The 12049-nt window shown below is 38.2% G+C and overlaps 1 long non-coding RNA gene across 1 annotated transcript in view; it reads right to left on the bottom strand.

The window, feature by feature from the left end:
* Positions 1–7093, bottom strand: part of LOC103793351 (uncharacterized) — a 175088-nt gene extending 167995 nt beyond the window's left edge. The window contains exon 1 of the long non-coding RNA XR_008481670.2: positions 1434–7093. This is a non-coding gene — a long non-coding RNA (uncharacterized LOC103793351). The remainder of the gene's footprint in view (positions 1–1433) is intronic.
* Between the last annotated feature and the right edge of the window lie 4956 nt (positions 7094–12049).

Raw genomic sequence — 12049 nt, 5'->3', positions numbered from 1 at the left:
CAGACTATTATATTCTGACTTAAGCATGGTCAGCTTCTCCTTGTAAGATTACTATCTCCTATACATAAGCTAAGTGACTCTGTAGAAGATTATCTGGCCAGAAGATGTGACTAGAAATTCATAAATGTTCTATTTCTATTAAGCCTGCCTCACTGACAGCCCACTTTTGTTCTCTCCTATTCTGCAAGACTTCGAAGGCTGGTTTAACAGTCCTGTGTTCTCAGCTATAATTCTGGTCTTTCCACCAAAGCAGTTTTATTTCCTAACAGTCACTACAGCTTATGAAAGCCAGTGCTATTGGGAAAATATTCCAAATGCACAGGTTATGTGGTTGTGGAAAATAGGCATTAATGGAAAAGGGATTGAAACCAAGTTCTCTTCCGATTGCTATTTTGGAACCTCTGGTTTTTCTGTGGAGCTCCAAGTCCGTGGTGATTGCAAAACCAAAAAGACCAAACAGAATATTAGAAAAGCAAATGACCAGGAGGAGTTTATTTAGAAAATAGATAAATAAAAATTGCACTTTATGAGCTTTCATGTTTAAGTCAGAAGGAATGGATAATGAACAGTCTGAAAGTGATGCAGTGGAATTTCTGTATTTCTCTTTTGTTTCAAATCATTCTCCCTGTGTCTGATACTAAACTCTTCAAAAAGGTTTCACAGCTGTGTCCTTTGGGCACAGGGCATGTTCTGACATGCAGAGGTTTATTTTGTGCAGCCTGTGGCAGCCAGCGCCACCTAGCTTCTATATACATTTCTTCAACTCAACAGTTTTCCGAATTGTTAAATTAAATAAGCCAGTCTTCTGTGAGGGCTCAGGATCAGTCTCAGATTTTGAATGATGAAAGTCAGGACAGGACTTCGAACAGCCAAACTGCTCTGAACAGTTGTCAGGGAGAAAGACATGTTCTCTAAGTCTGTGAAACTTTAGGTAGGTCTGACAACATTTCTCAATGCATTCATCACCTGCCTTTTATTTGACAAATCTTTGTGTGCCAAGTAGTTAGATAATATGCATAAAGACCAGCTTCTGCATTTTAACCACTATGTTTTAAATTAGAGAGGATTTCTAAGAAAAGAGTCTTTGCTAGGTTCACACGCAGGGACTGCTTCCCAGTGAAGGAGATCAGAATACGCCACCTAAAAATATGCTACTTTGGCATAAGAATTATTTTGAGCTGGGGGCAATTGAGAAAAAGCAAACACAGAAGAGCTCTGCCTCCCACCTCTGCCTTAAAGCAGGGCATACATTTCCCCTTGCAAAAGTATTGAAAGAAAAAGTTTAGACAAACTACATTTAACAGAGTTAAAGCTCATTAATCAGGCACCTCACAGAAGCAAAACAGGTTCTCAGCAACTCTCAGGCTACCACGTGGTCAGATAATATTAACAGACAGGAAATGGAAAGTGAGCAAAATGTAGAAATGACGTACAGAAACAGCTGGATTGGTTGCCGCTCAGCATCCTATGTAAACGCGGTTTGGGGCCGGGCGCGGTGGCTCAAGCCTGTAATCCTAGCACTTTGGGAAGCCGAGGCGGGTGGATCACGAGGTCAACAGATAGAGACCATGCTGGTCAACATGGTGAAACCCCGTCTCTACTAAAATTACAAAAAATTAGTTGGGCACGGTGGCACGTGCCTGTAATCCCAGCTGCTCGGGAGGCTGAGGCAGGAGAATTGCCTGAACCCAGGAGGCGGAGGTTGCGGTGAGCCGAGATCGCGCCATTGCACTCCAGCCTGGGTAACAAGAGCGAAACTCCGTCTCAAACAAAAAAAAAACAAAAAAAAAAAAAACGCGGTTTGGACAGTTGGCTGCCTGTGATTGGCTGAAACTCAGCTGCTGTGATTGGCTGAAACTCGGCTACTTGTTAAAAGAGTAGGTTACAGTTCACTGTGTATGGAGAAACCGTCGCTTTAGGATAAACAAAGGTGTCTCCCCACCCTCCCTATTAGAAAGAGGAAAACAACCTTTATTAGGAGATGGAAATAGCACCAAGATGTGCAGTGTACGGAAACTTCAGAAAATAACTCTTATTATTGCTTTTCCTCATAAATTTACCTTCCCACCAATTCACCACCCAGGAAGCCCAAACCCTCTTTCCTCTGTCTAGTTGCTTCTCCCCAAGTTATCAACCTTTGCTAAAATGGTATTGACACCCTCAAGCTTAACTGCTTTTTGGGGATTTTTCACCTCTTTTCTATGAAACCCTGCACACATAAGAATATTAACATCACATACAGTGTGTACAATTTTCTTCTGTTCATTTGTCTTTTGTCAGTTTAACTTGCAGCCCAGCCTCAGAATATAAGACAGTAAAAAAAGTTTCACCTCCCATACATTTAGAGTCAGTGAACAATTGATTACTAAACATGAGAAAAGTTAGAAAATCTAGGGAAAATGGCATGACGTAATTTGCTCTGTCTCAGAACGTCCTTCGTGGTTCTGATGTCACCTTTGAATGGAGTTAATGATTCTTATCTCCTTCAAAGATAAGAGAGATCTCATCCAAAGCTTCATATGCTTTTATCTTTGGGCTAACTTATGACTGTGATGTGAGAAACAGAGGAGCACAGAATCATGGCTCAGGCTCATTCTTTGTAGATGAGACCAATTACTTGAAGGCATGATTCGGTGTACATTAAAGTCAGTGGGTGTTTGGAATGTATAAATGACATCAACACAGATAAATATAGCAGTTGGACAAATAGCCTACTTGGATTGTCTGGAAGGCCTTTTTGTTTTGTTTTATTTTAGAAGCCAGGACAATATGATTACCAACTATTAGTTTAATGAGGAAATTTTCCAGATGGTGATGATGATTAGAATGATCAAGAAATTAGAAGCTCTTCAATCCTCATGGGAAGACTTTAATGGAATAGACTCTCTACTGCCTCCTGTAGACCGACTTTTTTAAAGAAAACCCTACAATTACTACAGTTTCCAGTTGTAGCAATTGGAAGAAGAAAGAAATAGCACTTACACAAGCCTAAAAGTTATCTTCCTTCCAAGGAAAAAGCAGCTGAAACCTGTCTAAAGTCATGCATGTTACCTTGGCAAGTAAATCTTACCATTCAGTATACTGAGTGAGGTTTCTTCCCCTCCCAAGCGGCTTTAACAATAAAAACTTCAGGGTTTTTTGTTTGTTTGTTTTTTAATAAGTGGGGTCTAGCAACAACTCAAGTTCCAGGATAGTCATTCTTTAATGACAAAGGAAGCAAAGATGAAAGTTCAATTAAAAGCCCATGAAATTTCCATCATGCTTCTTCCAAGTGAGTTTGGAGTCTTTGGAATTCTCAAAATAATTCACATGATCTCAGAGGCCAATGTGTTTTCTGACTCCCCTCAAGGTAGCCATATGAGGAATGGCAATGAGTTTTACACCAGCATTTGCTGACAGTAAAATATAATGAAAAACATTTATTTGTAATAATGTAGACCACATTCTAACTGCCATTTAATGTAACCACACTATATTTCATAAGGTTTCAATTTAGCATAGCTAATCACAGGGCCAGTTCTCCTCTGATGTAGACCTTTAGCATTCTGCCTAAGAAAATCTATTAAAGGGCTGCTTAGGAGAGAGACCCAGCCAAAGTCACATTTGGAATTAAATATGTTATAGTTTTAAACTTTTTGAAATTTATAAGTGATAAAATGAAGATTTTTTTAAAAAATTGTTGTTAAATATAAACTATTAGCAAAGGGAAATTTTGGTTGCTATCTGTAATGGGTTGACTGGTGATCCCCACCAAAATATATGTCCACCTAGCACCTGAACGGTGACCATATTTGGGAAAAGGGCAGATGTAATTAAGAATTTCAAGATGAGATCATCCTGGATTAGGGTGGTCCTAAGTACAATGACAATGTCCTTATAAGGAAAGGAGAAAACACAGACACAGAGAATGAGGGCATTGAAGACAGACAGAAAAACAGAAGTGATGCTGCCACGAGCTAAAACCACCTGGAACTACCAGCTGGAAGAGGCAGGGAAGGACCCTCCTCCAGCACCTTTAGAGGAAGCGTGGCCCTGTCAACACCTTGATTTCAGACTTCTGGCCTCCAGAACTGTGAGAATAGATTTCTTTCATTTTAAGCCACATTTGTGGTCATTTGTTACAGTTGCCCTGGGAAACTAATATAATACATTCAAATATCACAATAAAAAATAAATTGAGAGGAATGAATGTTTAAAAACAAATCCCCGCCCAGCACAGTAGCTCATGCCTGTAATCCCAGTACTTTGGGAGGCCAAAGTGGGTGGATCACGAGGTTAGGAGTTCAAGACCAGCCTGGCCAACATGGTGAAACCCCATCTCTATTAAAACATAGAAAAATTAGTTGGGTGTGCATGCCTGTAGTCCCAGCTGCTTGGGAGGCTGAGGCAAGAGAATTGCTTGAACCAGGGAGGCAGAAGTTGCAGTGAGCCAAGATTGTGCCACTGCACTCCAGCATGGGCAACAGAGTGAGACTCTGTCTCAATTAAAAAAAAAAAAATCCTTCTCCACTGATCAGTGGAGGAAGCCCTTCCTCCCATCCACCCTCCACATCTACCAGCATGGAAAGCTACAATGAGAAAGTTTATATCTTTAAAGCAGTTAAAATTTAGAAGTATAAGGATCAATGAAACTATAGAAAGTACTATCAACCCACCATTCCCTAATCATGTCTTTTTTTGTTATACTTCCATAACTTTGCAAATGCTGTTCTCTTAACCTGGGATGCCTTTTTCTACCTAGGGAATCCCTACACACCCTTCAAGATGGGAGACAGGTGCTGTCACCACTTCAGGAAATTACCTTCTACACATACCCCTCTCCTCCCACCCCACCACACACAAGGCTACTTACTTTAATCTGGCTTCTTACCTCTAGTACAATGCACATTACAATGCTTTGTGGGTTTTGATTTATAGAGCCCGCTAGGCTGTGAGGTTTATACGTATAACACTATGACCTACTTATTCTCAACCTCTCTATATATGGTCTCCAATCATTCAGTAGTCTAGCCTGGATTTCCTTACAGCATAGTGGCTAAGTTCCAAGGCCTAAGAAGCAGAAGCTGCCAGTTATCCTAAGGCCTAAATGCCAAAGTCCCAGAGAGTCATTTCTATTTTATTCTATTGTTCAAAGCAAGTTATAAAGGTATTCTAGATTTAAGAGGTGTGTAAATATTTCCCTCTTCTTAATCTAAGACACTGCAGGCATGTACAGAGATGGGAGAAATTGTTGGTGACCATATTTAGAGACTGACCTACCTCACCTGAATTCTAATCCCAGCTCTGACTCTTACTAATACTATGACCTTAGCCACAGTTACATAATCTCTATGCCTTTACATCCTCTCCTATAAAACTAGGCTAACACAATCTACTTGAAAAGTAGATACTGTTAAAAAGACTAAAGGAGATATTACAATTTACTTAGTATGGTTCTCTACACATAGCAATCTTCTAACAAATGATAACTACTTTTCCTCTTTTCATAAAGGGGAGGGTACATTAGAAAACAGGAAGTCAGTAGACCAGTAAAAGGAAATGATGAGAGAGACCTTCATGGGGAGAAAAAATGAAAGACAGAAGGACGATAAAGACAACCTTTATCAACTTCAATCAATTTTTACCAATTTTCTTGCTACTAGGCAACTATAGAAGAAATACCCAAATCTGGCCAGGCAGAGGCTGACGCCTATAATCCCAGCACTTTGGGAGGCCAAGTCAGGTGGATTGCCTTAGCTCAGGAGTTCAAGACCAGCCTGGGCAACACAGTGAACACAAAAATTCACTTGTAATCCCAGCTACTCGGGAGACTGAGACAGGAAAATCGCTTGATCCCAGGAGGTGAAGGTTGCAGTGAGCTGAGATTATGCCACTGCACTCCAGCCTGGGCAACAGAGCAAGACTCCATCTCAAAAAAAGAAAAAAAAAGAAAATGCCCAAATCTGCAAAATAAAATATTTGGGTGTTCACCAGCAAAGTATATTCATGTCTAGGAAACCTCACAGTTGAATTTTAGGGAATATATCATAGCTTTGCATGATTCTTTTAAATCGTACTTTAAAAAATAATTTTGCTTCTTTTTTTTTGAGACAGAGTCTTACTCTGGAGTGGGAACGACATGATCTCGGCTCACTGCAGCCTTGACCTCCTAGGCTCAAGTGATCCTCCTGCTTCAGCCTCATGAGTAGCCAGGACTACAGGCGTGTGCCACCACACCCAGCTAATTTTTTTTGTATTTTGAGTCCAGACAAGTTTTTGCCATGTTAGCCAGACTGGTCTCAAACTCCTAACCTCAAGTGATCTGCCTGCCTCTACCTCCCAAAGTGCTGTGATTACATGGGTGAGCCACCACACCCAGACCTGTTTCTGACTATTAAACAACCTATGGCCATGGAGAAAATTTTAGGTAATATGGAAATGTAGTAGGAAGAAAATAATAATCATCTATAATGCTATCACAAAAGGTAGCTACTAGAAATATCTGAACCTATTTTTTTGCAGTAATTTTGTCATCAAAATATTCATCCCTAGCTGATTTTATGAGTATACACTGTGCAGTCAGATAGGGCCACACACTCAGAAGAATCTCATTCTTGGTTTAATGCTCTCCTATCACAATCTTGAAATTCTTAATAATTTTGGAAAAGAGATTTCAAATTTTTATTTGCAAAGAGCCCTACAACTATTTAGCCAGTCCTGAATGCATGTGTGTGTGTTTGTTGGTATGTTTCTGTATAGAAAAACATGGAAGTAGCTATATATGTATGCATGCATTAGTACCTCAAGCATATCTAGAATTATATACTTTATTTACCTATTTTTATGGTTACCTGTATTTTATTTATAAGCATGTCATGTTTTAATTAACTCTTCCATTCCTCTTACATTTTCAGGCTATTTTCATTTCTATTTACGTGAATTTTTTCAGCACATATCTTTGTGCATACAGTTTTTTATTTCATCTTTATTTTTGTAAAATAGAACTCCAGAAATGGAGTTGCTGGATCAAAGAGTCCAAGTATTTTTAGGTTTATATTTTCAAATTAATTTTTTAAGCAAAACTGTTGAGATTTGTAGTCCAAAGTTCAGTAAACAAGAGTGCCTTAGGTATATTTTATAAAAGACCACTAATAAAGGATTTACTTGTAGAGGAAATATGTACAGTGGTTGAGAATAAAAATCAAATTCATACACTGTTTTTAATATTATCCCTCCCATTTACTAGCTAGAAAGTGATTTTAGACAACCTTTATGTACCTCAGTTCTTTATCTAAAAATATCCACTTCATTAGAGGTGCTGTGAAGATAACTTTAAGCTTGTATCATTGAACAAGTTTGGATTGAATACTAAATCTGTTCTAGGCATCTACCTGTCCCAGGAGATGCAGCAGTGATCAAGGTCAATAAGTCCTTACTCTCCTGAAGTTGGACAGATAAGTGAACAAAGAAAACAAATTGGGCAGGAAATATTATTTTTAAAAGTGTAATGTGTATTATAAAAGAAAGAGGAATAAAGTGTTTAAGGGTATGTAGTTGTGGCCAGAGAAGGCCTCTGAGAATTGGCATGGCTCTGATACCTAAAAAATGGGGGTGTAAGGAAGCTATCCAGTGCAAGTGGAGTGAGCAGGAAGGAGCATTGAAGACAGAGAAAAACACATGGGACAAGGGCCCCCCAATTATGTGTCAAGTTCCGAAAAACCAGAAGTCCCAGGGTAGGTAGGTAGGGTGAACAGAAGTCCCAGGTTACCCAGACAGTTACTGTTTTTACTAACTATTGTGGCATAATAATTAATAGTGCCCCTCTTTATCTCAAAAGCATCCTAGTTCAGAAGGTAAATGATACAGTCAGACTACAGCAAAAAAGCAAAGAACAAGAGGGAGAGTAGGAGGAGATGAGCTAAGGGTAGTCTTTGGAGGATTTAACATATTAAGAAGTTTCATGTTTGTCTTAAGAGTCATTAATAGATTTTCCTTAGGGGATTTATGCAATCTAATTTGACTTTTTATAGATAGATACAGCTACATCAGAATAAATGATTTTTGTTGAGTGAAGAAGAGCATTCGCAGAGTTTAGAGAAGTTTGCAATATCTAAAACTAGAAGGAATTACTATATAGATTGTTTTTAGAAATCAGCAGTAAAAAATTATTTTAAAATTCAGTAGACAAAAGGTTTGAACAGACACTTTCCACAGTAGAAAATCCGATGAGGTAACATGTACATGGACAGATGCTTGCCCTCAAAAGTTATCATAAGATGTGCTACAATTTTAAATACGGTGTTCAGAGAAGGCTTGCTAATGAGATGACACTTAACTAAAGGAGAAAACTCTCTGGGAATCTGAAGGCAGAATGTTTCAGGTAGAGAAAACAACAAAAGAAATGGTTCTAATCTAATAGGTGGTTAGATATATTCAAGTCAAAATGCAACTGTGGAAATTGGATTGAGGTGATATTGTCCATAGGTGCCATGCCAAGAAGAGTTAATGGATCAGGGATGAAGGAGGATGGAGAAAATAATTAAATAATAGAAATGTGATTAAAGGAAACTTGCTTGGATTAACCATACATATACTAACAACTCAGTCTTGTGGACATGAGGTCAAACAACAAAACAATGACAAAGGTATCTTCTTTGCCAGTATCCTAGATACCAGGGCAAAGGTATCTAGGATACTGGCAAAAGAAGTGAGTAAAGAAATGAGATTTGTGAATCTAAGCTAAGCAAGAAAAGAAGTCCGGGGGAGCTGATAGAGAGAACTTAGAAATGTTTGAAGGATCAGAGGTCACAAGACAGAAGACCAAAGAACAGGTGTAACGGGAGCTCTTGTTAGAAATTAACCAGAAGATAAATGATCAGAATTAGAGAAGGTACTCTGGTGGAACAACTTGAATTGTCAACATGGCCCAAGGTGCAGTCATTGAAAGCGGTATAAAGGAGGTCATTGTGATAAAGAGGTTATCGAAATTAACAACCAGAGAAAGGAACTCAAGAATTGGTAGATGTTATTTTTATTATTATTATTATAACCCATCACAGCATTCTTTAAAACTACAAAAAATATGTAAAACTATATGTAGAAGAGAATCAGAGTCTTAGCAAACAATTAAATACTATCTTACAAAAGTAGTACCAACAGAGTGCTGTCTCTAAAGCTAGCTTACATTCAAATCTATGGTGTCTGAAAGAACAGAAGAGAAAACAGAATTTCAGACATAGCACATATTAGACCATTCTCACACTGCTATAAAGGAAAGAAGTTTAATTGACTCACAGATTCACGTAACTGGGGGAGGACTAAGAAAACTTACAATCATGCTGGAAGGGAAAGCAGGCACATCTTAAGGAGGCAGGTAAGAGAAAGGAGTGTGTGTGAAGGAGGAACTGTCAAACACTTGTAAAACCATCAAATCTCGTGAGAACTCACTCACTATCATGAGTGTTTAAGAACAGCATGGGGGAACCGCCCCCATGATCCAATCATCTCCCACCAGGTCCCTCCCTTGACACATAGGGATTGTGGGTATTACAATTCAAGATGAGATTTAAGTGAGGACACAGAGGCAAACCACATTATGACACTAATTAAGCTTTTTCATTTTTACTGATTTATATGGAAGGTGCTTCTCTGTCTTTATGTATTTGTTGCTAGTGTTTTTAATTGGGAAATTTCAGAATTGACGATGCAAGAAAAAATAATAATTATGAGGTCAACTTGATTTGGAGGGTGGAGAGGAAGGAGAAAAGAAAGATTAAGAAGATCTTAGGAGGAAGATGGCTAAACAGCCCTCACACAACTATAATACAGATGCACTGGTAAATCTCAATAGCTAACATACAGAAAAAGGGACTAGCTTTCCATTCTTTTCCATTTAAACCGTTTCTACTTATTCCATACAAAACAATCCAGTCAGATAAGTTTAAAAACAACTGAGAAGGTCTTTATTCAGAGTCAGTCTCTGTCACAACATCACACATAACACATACTATAATGTCTAACATGTTATAACACCATTTTGGATGTGTTTGACCAAGTATCTGAAATTGTCATAACAAAGGAATTCAAAACTCCAATTTTTCTTTTTTTCTAATCATTTGCATTTTCTATCATTCCCTAAAAACTCCAATTTTCCTTCTTTAATTTCATCTTATTCTACAGTTTGAAAGTGTTTCAGAATAAAAAGCATAAATACAGCTTAGTTTCATTGATTCATCAGTGTTTCTTGCTCTTTACCGAGCCGCTGGTTTCCATAGCCTGATTTTGGAGGAAGCAAGATACTTGAAGGCAGAATATTTACTGTGCATTCTCTGAATCTGTCCCACAGGCTGTTTAATACAAGCTGAAGGAAGTACATTTCAGGAAGAAAGTTCAGCGTAGGATGTGGTACAGGCCTAGGGATAGCCTACACAAATGACACAAGGTCTTGGTGTGGCCGTCAAAACAAGGAAGATGGGAGGCTGGGTGTGACTCAGTGACTAACTCTCCACCTTGGGAAACCATGAGTTCTTGTGAGCTAGCCCTGCCCAAGATAATGAAAGTATAAAAATATATTTACACAATAGTCATTGAAGTTAAGTGTTTTTCATTTTGTTTTCTAGTCTACTGGCTAAACAGGAAGTTTTTTGCAGGATGCTCCAATATCCTCTGTTCAGAGTAACAACTTTAGCACTTTGCTTTCCTTTTCTCCCACGATACCCTTAATGTTTCCGCTCTAGGTCCTGGATTTAGTCACAGATTTCCTGCAGGAAACTAAGGCCCTTTAGCTTTTTGCAAGAATCAGGCATACTCCGTATAAAAGACTCACAGGGAACCTTTTGTAGATAGATTCATCTTATTGATGTGCCTTGGGGAAAGTCAGAGTTAGTAAGTTAATAAAACTGCACAAAATACAACTAGCATCTCTGTCAATCCCACAACACCCACTGGAAGTCAGGTACTTTAAATAATTACTGATCATAGGAGAAAGACAAATGATTCACTGGGTTCACTGCAAAAGGAAGCTCTTTCTCCAGTGCTTATCTTGGCACCTGGGCATCATTACAAGGGCTAAATGCTACTGGCATACAAAGATGATGATGACAATAAAATTAAACCAGTGGGAGCTGGCTATATTTTATTAACATCTAGAGTGATTATATTAACAATTGCTAAATTTCCTGGACATATTTAATTGTAAGTTCTACCCTTCTGATCCAGTAGAGCATGGTGACAAATAGTGTGAACTTAGACACAGGGGGCCCTGGGTTTCAATCCCAGTTTCAACACATTTATCTATATAATATTAAGGAAATCTGTTCATTGGTAGGGGGCATAAATTTCTCTTTTCTTCATCTTTAAAATGAGAATAATAATTGCATTTGGCTGAATCAAAACTTAGTCATTTTCATAGACATAAATTTCTTATAAAGATTAAGGAGTAGATATATGTAAAGTGTGTGGCACATTGATAATGCCTGTTAAAATTAACCAAACAATTATATTTTTATTATTATCATGTTCCATCATTTGTTCTTTTGATCTACAATTATGGAATAGAAAAAAATGTAGACCACTTAATAACACTCTGGAATATAAGATACTGAAGGACAGCGGTTTTTATATTGGTTCACTGCTGCATTCAACCCTGGAAAAATGCCTGGTACACAGCCCGTGCTCAGTAAATATTTGCTACAGGTGGAGGTTGCAGTGAGCTGAATGGATAAATTAATAACATGAAGATGACTACAAGACAATAGAATTTAACAGCTGTCTTAAAATCTTGAGCTATTTTATCCCATTTCTTTTAGAAAATTGTGCTATTTATTGAAATAGTAACTTCTCTAATTAGACCAAGCTGGCAGGTACATTTTCGAGATGGTCAGATACATCCAGTTCTGAAAGCCTTAATCTCTAGAGATTTCAAGACATCCCAGAAATGTCATCAGCCACCCAACTGAAGAAACAGCTGAAGTTATAAGGAGGGTTCTGCTCTGAATAACAGGAAGCAGCCTGGATATCCACCATTCTTAAAAACTCATGACAGTTATGCCTGTTCGGAGGTAAGTGACAC

This window comes from Callithrix jacchus, chromosome 5, assembly GCF_049354715.1.
Source record: "Callithrix jacchus isolate 240 chromosome 5, calJac240_pri, whole genome shotgun sequence".
Lineage (NCBI taxonomy): Eukaryota > Metazoa > Chordata > Mammalia > Primates > Cebidae > Callithrix > Callithrix jacchus.
This window is presented reverse-complemented; position numbering and strand designations above follow the sequence as displayed.